General features: G+C 47.4%; 1 pseudogene; it reads right to left on the bottom strand.

Moving 5' to 3' along the window:
• Positions 1-10,671: 10,671 nt before the first annotated feature.
• Positions 10,672-10,961, bottom strand: LOC142454421 (dynein light chain roadblock-type 1 pseudogene; annotated as a pseudogene).
• Positions 10,962-13,696: the final 2,735 nt, after the last annotated feature.

Raw genomic sequence — 13,696 nt, 5'->3', positions numbered from 1 at the left:
TCTGCTAGGGGATTTCCCCAGTCACCCACTGGACCAGAAGGTGGGCTAGCTAAAAGCAGGGGTCCCATTTGTGTTGGCTTTTTAACTTTGTGTATCTGTGCTCTACAAGCTACCTATGGTTTGACTAATTGGGTATTTTCTAATTAAGTTAACAAAGGGTTAAACCTTTATCACAAGTTTATGGTAAGGGGTAAGCCTGGGATCAAACACCTGCCTTTACCAGAAGTTCTCTGTTTCTTTTAACATTCCTATATGGGTACTTTTAAGGATCCCTGGCTGGTGTAATGGGTTATCCGCTGAGTTGCTAAGCACAAAGTCAACAGGTTCATGCTCACCAGTGGCCCCAAGGGAGAAAGATGAAGTAGTTGGTTTCTGTAAAGTCTCAGAAAACCTGAGGAACAGTTCTTTAGCTATGAGTCAAATCACCTGAATGGCAGTGGATTTATCTGAGAATTGGGGGAGGATATTTTTTTTCCTGAAAGAGGAAGGTGTTTTTGTTGATGTGGCTATAGGTTTTGTTTGTTTGTTTGCTGTTATTGCCAGTGTGTTTGAATTCTGCGTGCCTGAGTGCCTGGAGGAGCATGGACATCGAGAGGCTCATGGGGAAGGGTGCAGTGTCTGCCCCTTCTTGCCAGACTCTGAATCCAAGTGGTGCCTCTCGGGGACCCAGAGGGCAAGGCTGGGGCCAGAGTGTTCTCGGCACTCTGCCAGCACTCGGGGAGTGGGGGTGACAGTGGACGGGTGAGGAGACAGTGTGCTTATTGGTGGGCACTTGGAGCCGAGGCACATTCCTTAATTAGCATCTGGACTGCAGCAGAATTCCCACAAGGAGGGGAAGGTGGAATGTGAAGCGCTGACAAGCTGCAACTTGTAGAAATAGCTGAGAGAGACTGAGGGAAGGATTGATGTTCCACCACTGTGGCGATGGGGTCGGAAAGCCATTACAATTTAGGAACTGTTAAAAACCGATAAACGGCAGCTGCTGTCAAGTTCATTTCCATAGAACATTATCCGTTGTTATTTCTGGCTGGTACACTTTTGAATGAATACAGTTCTTTTTTCTTTGTGCTTATATTGTCCAATTTATAAAATAATCGGGGGGGGGGATCGCAATTAAGAAATCCACGGGGTTTCATTGAAGGGGTTCCGGGAGTAGCACACATTGATTGATGCAGAGGGGAGGATGGGGGTTAGCTAGAGAGGGCAGAGGGCAGAGAGATCGGTGAGGGTCATGTGTGCAACAGAGCAGACGCGCTAGGACACACGCTTGGTGGCAGCAGGAAGGAGGAAAGGAGTTGTTGGCCCTGGAGTCAATTCCGACTCACAGTGACCTTCTGGGACTGAACGAAATGCCCCTGTGGGGGTCTGACACTTTCACTCTTCGCAGGCATAGAAGGCCTTCTCGTTCTTCCACGGAGCGGCTGGTAGTTTCGAACTGCTGACCTTGTGAAGAACAGTCCATGGGCCTGACGCCGATGGAGCCCTGCTACCAGATGCAGTCTTGTCCTGCTGATGTGTTCTGAAACTAACAAACCATCACACTGTCGCAGTGAGGCCCCTACTCTTCCCTCCAGAGCCTCCTAAGCTCTCATCCAACGAGCAGTGTTCATAAAGACTGAATTCCTTCAGCTGAGACTCGAGTCATGTTTCTTAGTAACTGGCTGTAGAACAAGGTGGAGAGATGGGTGGACCTGTACGTACACGCAAGGCCACGTGCTGTGCTGGTATCGTACCAGGTTCTTCTAAGTGAACCACAGCCAGCTCCAGGGGACTCTGCAAAAGCCACTCAACCTGTACCACCAGGTGGAGAGAGGGGCGGTTCCTTCTCATCCCATCAAACCCGACATCACATGTGTGGATTCGTTTTGAAACTCCACCAAGTGGTGTGAGGAGTCTGTGGTTATGTACCTATCAGCCTGTTAATTGCCACCTCCGTGGTTTACCTTGAGCCTCCCTGGGCTACCACCTGCAAGTTGCTTTTGAAGATGCCGAATTTACCCTGCCCCTCCCACGTGCATTTATTTCAGCACTTATGTAACACCAAAGTCCATGCCATCGTTCATGAAGTCCCACAAGTTACCGTGCTGCCGTAATGGGAATAAAGTGCTCACGGGTGGCTTTAGAGAACAGAATCTTGCTTCCTCACACTTCAGGAGGCTAGGAGTTCAGATCCAGGTCATGCTCTTAGGAGAGGCCCTTCTAGAATCTGCCAGCAAGCCCTGATGTTTCTAGGCTTGTAAATGGTAAATGTGCTCGTCCATAATTATCTTGCTCTTCTCGCTCAGTGCACCTCGATGTCTATTCTGGCTGTTTGTTTTTAGAATTCAGAAGGGTGTTAAGAACACTACTCAATGGAGTACTAAGTATCCCTAAAAAGTGCTGATAGCATGAAGCACATTGCCTCATGGGAAGAGTTGGAGGAAATTATGCTAAGCAAAGTTCGCCAATCACAAAAGGACAAGTACAACATGAGTCCCCTGAGGTAAGTATAATCAGCACAGTAGGTATCGAGGAAAAGCCATTTATCTCACTTATGAGGGTTGAGGTACAGGCAGTTGGGTAGGAGGCAGGCCAAACCCAAGGATGTACATGTTACTCCAACACAAAGAAGGGGAAAGGGAGAAAAGAGAGAAAACAGGGGTGGGGGAGATGATGGCACTGGGGGAGCAGGGCACTAACCCACCCAGGGGGAGAGTATTGGTTTTGTCTCCACAGAATTGGGAGTGTGCATGCAGACCCATCATGGCACACCAAACCTTGCGGGCAATGTAACCACATGGACAAAGTCAGAGCCCAACTCTCCCCCTCCCTAGAAGCATGTGCTACAGAGGACAACGCTAAACCTACAGGTTGGGGAGAGAGGCTGGCCTGCCATGCCCACATAGAAGCAAACCAAGAAGGACAAAGAGTGAGTCTCTAGACCCCATATGGGCACACCGTGCCCTAAAGACAATGTTCCTGCATGGACCTGCTAAGACATTGGAGTCCAGTCTCAACCCTCCACAGCGGGGAGAACAAAAAAAGGAACAGAACAGAACATAAAGCCAAGCCACAAAGCCCCTGAGGAGCCCCCAAAATAGATTTCAGGCTAAGAAGGGCAGTTCCCAGAACCCCCCAGGATGAGTGGGGAGATAGTCATAAAGATCAGCAGACAGCGCTGGAATTATCTATGCTTTGGGGTTTTTTTGCTAGTTATTATTTTTTTCTCCCCCCCCTCTTTTTATTCAACTTTTTGTTTTCTTTTTCTACCATCTGTTATTGTTGATTTGCCAATTTATATGGGATAGGCATGGGAAGCAAGCCCAAGGAGCAATCAATGGGACAGAAGGTTCTGGAGGGACTTAGGGAGAGGAGGAAGCGGGGGAAGGGACTGGTGTGCAAACAACGCCACAGACAAGGGAACAACTAGGGAATTAAAATCAACAATGAGGAGGATGTAGAAATCCTGAGGGTGTTGGAGCAACAGTAATCTAGCTGAGAGGAATTACTAAGAGGCAGAAGAAGGGCGAGCGTGATGGTGGGGCAGAACGAAGGTAAAAGAAAACAGAGGAAAGCTCTAGGAAGCAAAGCTGTGGATAGAGGTATAAACATAGGGATGTAATTTTGTAAATATATTAATTCATAAAAATAGAGGTATTGGCATATGTACATATACTTATATGGCACTACATTGAAGAAGTGGACAGACTTTGGGCCTCTGCTCAAGCCCTCCCTCAATGCAAGAACCCTTTGTTCCAACAACCTGGCATTCGAACTATTTCTAAACAGGGTCAGATTCACAGGTGCAGGGGTTAGGATTTCGACACAAATTTGGGGGAGGATAGCACAACTCACAGTAACACTAAGTAGCTGCAAATTGTGAATGTAAAGTACTTCGTGGCACATACACTAAGTGGGCAGACTGCTCTTGGACCAAGACAGCCTCCGTCTGGGGCAGGGGGTAGAGGGAATTCATTTCTTCTATTTCTTCTCATAAATGGATATGTTAAACCTTGGGGAGCTGTCTTTTATGCTCAATGTCCAGACCGTTGCTGGATTTCATGCTACTCATTAACCTTTGGGGGCTGCTGGGCTTCTTTTGTGGCTCACCAAGTCCAAAGTCTTGTTCTCCTCCCAGGACCTTTCTTCTCCCTGGGATTGGTAGTGAGCTCCTTGGCCCTGAGGTTAGGTGACCCACTTGGGCCTTAGCCAACCCCTTCCTGCTCTCTCCTATCAGAGGGACTGAGATGATCAGAGAGGAGAGCTGACGCAGCTCTCATCCTTTCTTGACCCCAGGGCTATTCTCCCATTCTCTGCCTTGGTCTTGAGTCATGGTGCTGTAGTGGGTTACCCATTGGGCTGCTAACCTCAATGTCAGCAGTTCGAGACCACCAGCTGCTCTTAGGTAAAAGATGAAGCTTTTTATTCCCGTAAAGATTGACCAGCTCTGTCGCATGGGGGTCTCCATGAGTCAGAATGGACGTGATGACCGTAAGTTCGGTTTCTGGTTTGGGGCCCTGGTCTTGCAAACCACTTCTTCAGCACATTCCTGTTTTATGATCTTGTTGTAAGTATCTGCTGAGTGGAGCTGGTATAATCACCTCCTGATGATAACTTTAATTTGCTCATTCTGAGCCCTGGCATCTTCTTCTCCTTATCAGAGCCTACGGCACAAACTCCACACGTGCTTCTCCAGAGAGATTGCGGCATGAGTGTGTCTGCTTGCTCCCCAGGCCTGTTGTTTGCTTTTCTGCTCAGCAACATTCTTTGTCTTGTGTCTGAGGTCTGTGTAGATTCTGCTCTCTGCTGCTGCTCATCCCCCATCTCCTCCACCTGATTTAGGGGGCTAAAGGCTGACCCAAAGGTGGTTTGTGAAGATCTTCCATCTTGTCAGCCTCTACTATGTCATGAATGGAATGATGCATTCTCAATCCCACTGAAGGAATCGCATCCAAACCTACAACCGCTTCACTCACATGGCTCCGGAGCAAAGCTTGACTACTGCTTCACCAGCCCCAAGATTGGGCCCAGGACACATGCTGACTGAGCATGAAATCCAGCCTGCCAGGCCAGATTAGTGACGGGAGTTGAGGAAATATCATACTTTCCAGAATTCATTAAATTCATTATCAATGTACCTTTCAACTCGTCAGCCCCAGGGCCTTTTCTTAAACCCACATCAGGTGCAGGTTATACTTCTCTTTTGCTCTCAGGCCCCAAACTCTGTACCATAGCTGTCTCCAACTTTGGGGTTCTGGCCCTTTTCCCAGTTCTCCCCTTTGCACTAAGCCCACCTAAGCAGGAGTCCTGCTGGTGTGGCGGTTATGTGTTGGGCTGCGATCCGCATGGTTACGAATTCAAAACCAACAGTCCCTTGGGTGAAAGACGGGGCTTTCGACTTCTGTAACTAGTTAGTCTCAGAGAGCCACGGGGTCTCTCTATGAGTTGGCAGTGGGTTCTGAGACCAATAGACCGCTGTGTTCCCTGCTCTCACCTTCAGAGCTGCTCCCCACAAGCAAACACAAGACTTTGGGGCTTTGCTGAGATTGCTGTGATAGAAATAGGGAAGGGTGAACCATCCTGGAGGATTTGGGAGAGGTGGATGTTTGCTCATGAGCAGCACTTGCCCTAATGCACCTGCGAACCTTTGGGGACAGCTACGGCTTCCCCACACTATTTATTTCTAGGGCGAGTCTCAGACCCCACCACCCTCCTATGCCTGATACAACTCCTATGGGTGCCTCAGGAGATGTTTTTCCCCACCCAACAATGTGAGTGAACAATATATATAGTCCTGTCTTACAGAGGGACATTTGCACCTCTGGAATGTTTTCTTCTGGGTATTGTCTCCCCTCTTTCTGGGCACTTCTTACATTCTCAACATGCCTACCTGTGCTCCGCAGAGATATGGCCTCTCAAAGGTGGTCATGTCCAAATTCCTGAGACCTGTGAATGAGTGTGTTACCTTGCGTGCAAACAGGGACTCTGCACGTGTGTTAAATGAAGAGTTTGAAATTGGGGAGATTATCCAAGTGGACCTCATGTGATCTTATAAGGGGTCCTGATAAGAAGGGCAAAGAGGAGTCAGTCAGTGTCAGAATTACTCAGATTGGGCTTTGAGGTAGGGGCAAGAGGGAGGCAACAAATGCAACCAGTTTCTGGAAACCTGAGCAAGCAAGGAAATCCATTCTTTTTCTCTAGAACTTCCTGAAGGAATGTAGATCGGGTGACACCTTGATTTAAGCCCATGGAGGGTCTTCGGAATTCTGACTTCAAGAACTGTAAGATAATAACTCTGTGTCGTTTTAAGCCACTTAGGTTATGGTTAATATGTTATAGCATTGATGAGAAATGAATGCCACCACCATTCCAATGACGTCCGACTGCATATGCACCCCCTGGCATTGAGAGGGTTCTGAAACCTTGACCGGAGCAGCCAGCCTCATCTTTCTCCTGCGGAGAAGCTCCATCCCAGCAGCCGCATGCCTGCCCCACAGTGCAGTCTTTCCCACGAGCCAGTGGTCACTGTAGACAGTCTATAGTCAGGTTCCCATTCCCTTGGTTTCAGAGTTGTAATGAAGGCAGTTTGAAGAAACGGAAAGTATGACCTTAGATCGAAGGGTCTACTCACTGCCTCGGAGTTTATTCTGAGTCATAACAACCCTATGGGACAGAGTGGAACTGCCTCTGTGGGTTTCTAAGTCTCTCAAGAAGTGATTAATGGTTGTGAACTGCTGACCTTGTGATTAGCAGCCCAACTCATAACCTAAGGTCTAAGGGTAGGGGGACTAAAATTGCGATGGTAGTCCAGGAATTTCAGGCCATGACATCCCAGGACCTCCCATCCCCAGCCAAGGTAAGCAGAGATGTTCACATCGCAAACTGCAGGTAGTGGCCAATTCAAATCGCATCCAGGAAACTCAAACCCTGATATATATGGAATTCGGGACAGGAAGGATACAGAGCCTGCGGTTTCAGCTGCAGCAGAGTTCAGCCTCAGAACCCACAGTTCATTAGTTCATCATTTATAAATGATGTATTAGGGCTATGTAATGATGCAGGGCCTGAGGAAGGACCTTTCAGTGGCAGTAATTGAGCATGGTCCAGGAGGATGCGGGCATCAACAAGGACTTGGATTGGGTGGGGAAATACTGGGATCTCATCTTGGGGACTGAGGATTGGCAATAGCCATCCTGAATTATGTTTCCAAGCTGGACTGCAACCCCAGGAATATAACTGGGTGGACTGCTGGTATTGCAGTGGGCTGCCTACAAAAAAAAGCTTGGAGAAACTTTCAGCTTCAGCCTCCCCACCCACCCCACCCGCTCCTGGATCACTGAGCTGTGGACCTAACAGAAGAGCTTCTGTAAGCTCAGGCTCCATTCACTGATGGAAAGGGCCCTGCGAACAGCTTACTTTTGAGGGCTTGAGGCTAGAAATCTCTTGCTGTACAGCAAACAATCCAAAACTTAGGGACTTATCTTGGGTCAATGTTTAAACTGGGATCTACAAATTCTGCCACTTCTTAATGAACCGTCTTGGAATAAGTACAACCAGAATGCTCCTTAGAGGCAAGGATATTGAGACTTTGTCTCACATACTTTGGACATGTTGTCAGGAGAGACCAGTCCTTGGAGATGGACATTGAGTAAAGTAGAAGGTCAATGAACTCTTCGACAAGATGGACTGGCACCGTAGCTACAACAATGGGGGTGGTTGTGAGGCTGGCACAGGATTGGGCGGTGTCTCTTTCTGTGCTGCACAGGGTGGCTCGAGGTTGCAAGCGACTCAACTGCACCTAAAAACAATAACAAACAGCTCCATGGTTTTAGCTCCAAGCTTCCTATCCGCTTCCAGAGACCCCTCTGATTTGGGACTTCATCTTCACCAGTTTCCTGGAGTCTGACTCTACTTGTTACTTCTCCCTCCCCTGCCCCGCTCCCCCACTAGGGCTTGGCTGTCTTCTGACGCCCAGGAATCTGACCTCTATACCGCCTTTCTAATGGAGATTGACCTGGCCTGGGAACTCTAGGTTCTAACCTAAGCTGGTCAAACGTGATCATGACTGTTAGAGTCCTTTCATCAAGGTCTTGTAGGATGGGGGACTGCCCTGTAAGAGCCACCTCCTGCCTAATGGGGGTGTGATAGGTACCAATAAAGAGGACTTTGCTTTTCCAGACACCTAGTGCCTACAGTATTTTGAGCTGCCTTGTCTTGCTTTGTGTCTGTACTTCCTTACACCGTTGCTTTCTCTGTGACCATCTTATCTTTGCCCGTTCACTTCTGGGTATCTATCTCTGCAGGGTGCAGTTCCACAGGTACTCCATGGCTCACCATGTGTTCCCTTCCTTCTGGCTCAATAGGTCTGACTGATCTCAGTGAGAGATGGTCTTCTGCCTTGCTAGGGACATGTTCCTATAGACAGGCCCTATGTGTGCGCAGCACCTGCTGAGATTTTGTCTTTACCTGCCCTCTGGTCTTGACCCTGGCTCATGGGGTGTTAATGTCTTATTAAATCTTCAGCTACATCCCCTGGTGCACTTTCACAACTACTGTGTGAATGGATATTGTGAAGTTCATGGAGCAAGCAGAAGGTGAAATGGGAGAATCTTATCCCTCATAGCTCTGTGATGTTGCATAATTAGCAGTACAATTAGGGAGCATATTGGCAGAATTACTACTTTAGAGGCATAAGGTACCCTTTACTCTTCACAAGTGGCTGTAACATCCAGAAAGACTTGCCCTGCCCCAGTTAGGACAGCCAAGAAAGGTAGACTTCCAACTTCCTACAGTGGGACCAGCAACACCAGGAGAATGGAGCTTAAGATTTCTTAACTGGGCAGAATTTCCTTATACAGTAGCTTTTTCCCTATGCCTCTTTTGCATTTTTTTTTAAAGCTTACCTAAGCAGACTCATGTTGTACTTGTCCTTTTGTGCTTGGCTTACTTCACTTAGCATGACTTCCTCCAGTTCTTCCTATGTGGTGATGTGCTTCATACGTTCATCGCTGTTTTTTAGGATGCGTAGTACTCCATTGCATGTATATACCACAGGTTTTTAATCCATGTGTCTGTTGATGGAAACTGGGCAGAATTTCTACTAAAACTGGCCTAACAAACATAAAGTGGGTTCAAGCCAAGTACTTGGAGGAAAGCCAAAAATCAGGCTCCAAAAAGATCTAGTGGAGCTCCTGAATGATCAAATTGCTTAGGCCCCAAAGAGGGCAGTTGGTGGAAGGTGACAGTGCCCCACCTCCTGTGGTCGTTGCATAATCTGGTGTCAATTTGAGGATTAAGAGTATAGGGGTGGAGTCTAGCCAATGGGGCCTCTGTGTGGGCGTGGCCTTCTCTTGGGGATTCTGGAAACTCCTGTATTTCCTCCCCGGAGATGGGAGACACACTCTCTCTGCTCACTCCATGGGAGACATTTCTGAGCAGAAGCTACATGAAGCTACCCTGAGGTAGTCAGAGTTTCAGAGCTGAAGGAACCACAAGGAGACCCCTGCCAGTGCTGAGATGTTTACAATGCCACTGGATCCACAACACTTTCAGCCCACTGGCCTGTGATCTTGCATTCAGTGCTATTGCATATGTTTTGTGAGTCTGAAAAGGCCTTTGTACATTGTTGTCGGACATGTGGGCTGATGTCAGACTTATGGTCCTGATCTGGACTGGGATGTTTTCTCAATATTCAAGTACTCTTGTATATAAACCTATTTATTTTTTGGGGGGGACAAAAGAATAATTTATGAATTATGAAGGGTTCATGAGGGAGTGGGGAGCAGGGAGGGAGGGGGGAAAATGAGGAGCCGATATCAAGGGCCCAAGAAGAAGGCAAATGCCTTGAGAATGATGATGGCAACAAATGTACGAATGTGCTTGACACAATGGATGCAGGCATGGACTGTGGTAAGAGTTGTACGAGCCCACAACAAAATGATTTTAAAAAACAAAACATTGGTGGGAGTGGAAAATAACATGAAAGGGCTGCTTAGGAAGACCAAAAGGGACCCCTGTGGTGGAGCTCAGCAGTTTGGACCCATCAGCTGCCCCCTGGGAGAAAGATGAGGCCTCTGCTCCCGTAGACTTAGCCTCAGAGACCCCCAAGCACAGCAGGCCATTCAACCGTGTCCTAGAAGGTCACTGTGAGCAGGCATCGCATTGGGGGCAGTGTGTATGGGCTTGTGGGAGGACCACCAATGATATACCAGCCTAAGCTCCATGAGTGTGCGGCCACGGGCCAGGAGGTAGCGGCCGGCCACAGACCAAGAGGCTACCCAGCAAGAGCGCGGCCGTCATAACCTAATATTTAAACACAACAGCAGGGGAAGCAAGCATTTAGGTTATTTGTAGGTAAAGAAAAACAGATTTTTCCAAGGGTGACAGGTGAACTGAAGGTCAGGAGGAACCAGGTGGAGGCTCCTCACAGCTCTTGCTCCGACCTCCAGGTGCCATGGGGTGGACGGGGGATGGGGTGGGGGGGTCTCCTGGAAGAAGGCCCAGCAGGGGGACCTCCTCTGCAGCCACAAGTGTGGCAGAGGGTTCCTTCCACAGGTGAGGTGGGTGAGGCAGCAGCTCTCCCTTGGTCACAGGATTGGTTCGAGTGTATGATTCCATTTGTAGTTGATTGGCATGATTAACGCTTGGGGGCAAGGGGATTAAGTTAAGGGCTAACTTAAGGAGCCGAGTAGCTTATTCAGTTGGATTCTGAATCACAACCAGGAAACAGTCTTTATCTGGTGCAACCATAATTTCATTTTTCTTGGCACAAATTCGGAGGAAGGTGAGATCATTCGGGGGGTCGATTCCTCGCACAGTGCTCCTGGCCTTCAAGATGAAGTTGTGCATGAGGTTGGCGTACTGTGAGGTGGTGGGACTGTCCATGGTGCTTTTGATGGGAGTGCCTTCGTGTTCACCACGATGATCCCCTGCACACCCTTCTGGCTCTGCAGTCGCTTCAGGGTTTCTTCCACCTCTGTCATCTTGAAGCGATCCTGCAGCTCCGCGTCACCAGCACTCGGCCAGGCTCAGGGCCTTTCTGTATAAACCTCTTTCATATACACATATGAGTCTCCCTGGATTTGTTTCTCTAGTCTACCCGGACTAACACCCCTCCCATACACATATGCCTGCTGATTCTTGCAACTCCTAGGCTGGTGCTCTGCTGCGCTTGGCTGAAGAAGCATGTATTTGTCGCTCTCAGTATACCTCTCAGATTTCTCATAGTCCACAGTGTTGCCTGTGAAATACCCTAACAGGCTTGCAGGCTCTATGTCATTTCCCATCTCGGGAGATATGGCCAGACTTCAAAACAATCCATCATCCTCTGTTGACCACTTTTTCCAGCTTGACTACCCATCCGGCTGGCCCATCCAATGTGGCAAGAGCCCCTGCATGCCATGCCACCTCCCTCCAGGCAAGTGCGCTCTTCCAGTCAGCATTCTTATAAGCTGCTCTATTCTCACCTCCACCCAGAACTTATTTGCACCAAATTGTGGTTGCATTCATTGCTCCTGCCCATATTATTCCCTTCTCTTCTTGTTGGTTATAAAGCTCTCGTTTCTTATGGGGAATGCATCCTATGTGCTTCAAGATCTCGACTCTCCGTCATCTTCTATAACAGAGTTGGGCAAATGAACCGCACCTGGACAATTCTATTACACCTCCTCTGGTCATAATGATTGGTTCCGGAATGAGCATGTAACCCAAGCAAGGCCGAGCTGCAAAAAACTTGGAACTTTTGCTGGGGCTACATCTAAGAACAGATTTGCTGCATTGACCACTAATGGCAGAAGACTTGAAGAGCTGTGGGACACCATCAAGAACATCATGAGGAATGCAAAAGTCATTAGAAAGACAGGAAAACAATGAAAAGATCAAAGTGTATAACAGAAGAGACTCTGAAATGTGCACTCATTGTGAAGTAGCTAAGCCCAATGGAAGACATGATGAAGTCAAAGAGCTGAACAGAAACTGTCAAAGGGCAACAGGAGGTGACAAAGCCAAATATGACAATACAAGGTGAAAATACCTAGACTTAGAAAACCAAAAGGGAAGAACACACTTAGTGTGTCTTACACGGAAAGAACTCAAGGGAAAATGTGAACTTCGAGTTGAAATACTGAAAGATTCTATAGGCAGAATATTGACTGATGCAGGAAGCAAAAGAAGATGGAAAGAATGCAGAGTCATCATAAAGAATGCGCAGAGTACCAGAAAGAGCCAGTCGACCGCCTGCCATTTCAGGAGGTAGCGGACGAGAAAGAACCAAGGGTGCTGAAGGAAGAAGTTCAAGCTGCCCTGAGAGCATTAGCCAAACACAAGGCTCAGGACCTGACAGAACACCAACGGAAATGTTTCCACACGCTGATGGAGCACTGGAAGCGCGTACTCATCTACGCCCGGACACTTGGAAGACAGCGACCTGGCCAAATGACTGGAAGAGATCCATATTTGTGCCCATTCCAAAGAGAGGTGACCCAATAGAATGCTCAACTTACAGAAAAACAACTCACTGCCATCGAGTCAATGTTGATTCCTTCTGGATTTGAGACTGCAATTGTTCACAGGAGTAGAAAGCCCAGTCTTTCTCCTTTGAAGCTATTGGTGGTTTCAAACTGCTGACCATGTGGATCACATCCCAACTCATCACCACTACACAACCAGGACTCCAAATTACAGAACAATATCATTAATATCACACACAAGGAAAATTTTGTTGGAGATGATCCAAAAAAGGTTGCAACAGTACATTGACAGGGAGCTGCCTAAGAGTGAATCTGTATTGAGAAGAGGATGTGGAACACAAGATATCATTGCTGCTGATGGATGGATCTAGCTCAGAGAATACCAGAAAGAGGTTTACTTGTGTCCTGTTGACTATGCTAAGGCATTTGACTGTGCAGATCATAACACCATGGATATTCTTGATGAAAATGGGAATTGCAGAACGCTAGATTGTGCTCATGTGGAACCCGTGGATAAAGGAGCAGCCGTGCAAACAGATTAAGAGAATCCTGCATGGTTTAAAATAAAGAAAGGTGTGTGTCAGGGTTGTATCCTTTCACCATATTTATTCAGTCTGTAAGATGAGCAAATAATCAGAAAGGCTGGGTTATATGAAGAAGAGTGCGGCATCAGATTGGAGGAAGGCTTATTAACGACTTGCAATATGCAGATGATACAACCATATTTGCTGAATGCGAGGAGGACTTGAAACATTTGCTGATGAAGATCAAGGATTGCAGCCTTCAGGATGGATTACGATTCAATGTAAGGAAGACCGAAATTGTCACAACTGGACCAACTGGTAACATGATAAGTGGAGAAAGCGTTGAAGTTAACAAGGATTTCATTTTTCTTGGATCCACAATCAATGCTCAGGAAAGAGCCAAGAGATCAAAGTATGCATTACAATATGTAAATCTGCTGCAAATAGACCTCTTTAATATGTTGAAAAGCAAGATTACTTTGAGAACTAAGGTGGACCTGACTCAAACCAGGGTATTTTCAATGGACTTATATGCATGTGAAAGTTGACATTGAATAAGAAAGACTGAGAAGAATCAATGCCTCTGTACTATGGTGTTGGCCAACAATGTTGAAAGTACCATGGATTGCCAAAAAACCAAATCTATCTTGGAAATAATATAGCCAGAGTACTCCTTAGAGGCAAGAATGGAAAGACTTCGTCTCACTTACTTTGGATAGGTTGTCA

Source organism: Tenrec ecaudatus, chromosome 8, assembly GCF_050624435.1.
Source record: "Tenrec ecaudatus isolate mTenEca1 chromosome 8, mTenEca1.hap1, whole genome shotgun sequence".
Classification (NCBI taxonomy): Eukaryota; Metazoa; Chordata; class Mammalia; order Afrosoricida; family Tenrecidae; genus Tenrec; species Tenrec ecaudatus.
The sequence above is the reverse complement of the archived record's forward strand: the minus strand, read 5'-3'. Positions and strand labels throughout refer to the sequence as shown.